This window comes from Penaeus chinensis, chromosome 42 (genome assembly GCF_019202785.1).
Source record: "Penaeus chinensis breed Huanghai No. 1 chromosome 42, ASM1920278v2, whole genome shotgun sequence".
NCBI classification, from domain to species: Eukaryota; Metazoa; Arthropoda; class Malacostraca; order Decapoda; family Penaeidae; genus Penaeus; species Penaeus chinensis.
This window is the reverse complement of record NC_061860.1, coordinates 7,347,613-7,350,112: the sequence shown is the minus strand read 5'-3', so window position 1 is coordinate 7,350,112 and position 2,500 is coordinate 7,347,613. Positions and strand designations below refer to the sequence as shown.

Here is a 2,500-nt window from a genome sequence, read left to right as displayed (position 1 = left end):
ATGTGGGAGTATATCCATGTTGGTTGTTTGCGTTTGTTTGCATGCGCAGACTTTGTTGCTTGCTTGTTCCTTTATTTGTAAATTCATTCACCCACACACTCATTATTCACTCACACAAAGAACCACCATAACAAATGCCAAGGCACATGTAGACTGTGGGACCCCATGTCAGCAACTGGGTTCCAAAATCAGCAGGGTGTTTGTGATTTCTATTTTGTGGGTGACTCACAGAAAGAGGAGTTTACCAAGCCATGATCTAGGCATCTGAGATATTGATTCACCCAAGAAAGGAACACCTCTTTATATGTATCTTTAAGGTTTACCTAGTGTGTAGAACACAGTGTATTGTGCAAAAGAAAAAGAAATTACACATATCTTTGGATATTTTCCACATACCACAAATATAATTTTTACAATCATTTATTACATAGTCTCCTTGTTGTTTTCTAAAGCATATGACAATACACTTTTACAACATATAATTCTTGACAATTATTTCATGATCATTGCCATACATATACTCATACCATATGTGGACTGTCATGTATACAGATAGTCTCTCACACAAACTCTTAAATTGTAAAAGACTTTGCTTGTTTTGTCTTTTGCTACATAATACAACACAGCCTCATTGCAAGGCCACTTGTTAGCCTCTTGAAAACAAATGAAGTTGGATCTGCAACATGAAGAATGGCCTGACTTAACAGCAAATGTCTCTCCATGAAATGATTACTATTCCTCTTTGTGTAATTACCCAACACCTTTCTCAACCAGATTTTATATCTCAGTTTTTCTTCCTCAATCTTACCTTTCGGGGTCCTTTTCAAATTCTATCAAACAGCTCAAGCGAGAAAGTTTTGGACAAATTATATGTTCACATTTTTCATCTTCATGCTTTTCGAAAGTGCATCACCCCCGAGATTCCTGTTCAACACAATCATGGCCTACTGAATCCCTTGCCATGTTTGTGGCATCAAACTGCCAAAAATTGGTGGCCTGTTATGCCATGTCTTTTCCCTGAGAGTGAGCCTATATGTATCTGGTACCGTCTAGCAAGGTTACTCCACATCCACTGGCCTAACCCTTTCTCATAAGCCTTGTGGCCCTTTCTCTGACTGAACCAATTATAGTTGTGGTTTCTGCCTCTTTTGCTATTATGTGGAACTAATTCTGGTACAGTATGTAACATTTCAACTAACTAACCCCCCCCCCCCTATTCTTTTCATTAAAGGTATCTAACATTAAGCTCTTGAAATACCAAATATCAAAATTTGCCTTGGTATAAAAGTTGTCTCATTTGCAATTCCAGTTTTGTGGGGTTCAGGGGTACCTAAAGTATATTCCCGGATTTCCTATGTACTGCCCTCATTACAAGACCGTACAGAAAATTAAATGGTATTTCCCTACACACAAATTAAAGGAAAAATAATACATATAATTTCAGTGCTCCACCAGTGAAGTGGTTCACATTCCTCTTTCTTGTTACAGAATATAGTCTACAAAACATTAAGATTACAAGGCACGAATGACTTACTCCCAAGCACTACATGTATTCAGAGACTATGGCTATTCAGCTGCACTTTTGAAAATCTTTTGATGGTGGGGGTGGGGGGGGGGATGATATAGAAAAACCATTTAACATCAAGCTTACAGGTAAATTCCTTTACACCAGATATGAACCACAAAGCTGAAAAAAAATCCCTACTGCTTGTTTTGTGACCCCCCTGCTATGAATAAAGGGCAATACAGCTTCATAAACGACCTCTACATAGAAATGACTGTAACACATACCTTGTTGTGGAAGCAATTGTAATCTTTTGTTTAGATATTTTTAAACACTTCTATTGATTTTTATATGTGATAGCACATTACCTGACAAAATGCAAGTATTGCTTAAATAATGTTATGTATTTTACTATTATCTTCCTTCTTTTCCATGCTGTACATACTAGCCATATACTATAAATACAATTAAGAAACAGTAAAATAAGTGAAATGAAGCACAAACACCAAAAATGTGCACGTATCAATATATGCATATATACAGAGATGTACAGTACTCATTATGACATGTGCCACTCTAGGGTTCTCGGCACATGGCTCATTATAAATATATATACATATATATACATATATATATATATAGGGGGAGGGGGGGATACAAATATAAGTTTTCTTTTTTTTTACCAGACAATAAGTTTACAGTCTCCTTGATAGAGGTTATATTTGATAGCCTGTATTTATGTTTTAAAGATTACCAAAAACAGCTGTGTCAGTGGACAATTTGTTTCATGTTGTCATATTGCCTAGATGTTATAAATAAGGAAAAAAAGAAAAGAAAATTTTAAAAATACACAAATAAAAATAAAACAATGCCAGCCAAAGTAAAGTCTGACCCTGAGGTGACACAGTGCCACTCTTTTCCATTTCTGTGCAAGGGTTTGATTTTGTGAGTAATTAAGTTTTAGGGACCTAACTTTATCAACACATTACAAAACTG

At 35.8% G+C, this 2,500-nt stretch overlaps 1 protein-coding gene across 1 annotated transcript in view; it reads right to left on the bottom strand.

The window, feature by feature from the left end:
- Positions 1-2,500, bottom strand: part of LOC125047766 (pre-mRNA-splicing factor CWC22 homolog) — a 20,036-nt gene that overhangs the window by 6,304 nt on the left and 11,232 nt on the right. The gene's annotated exons all lie outside the window — the stretch shown is intronic.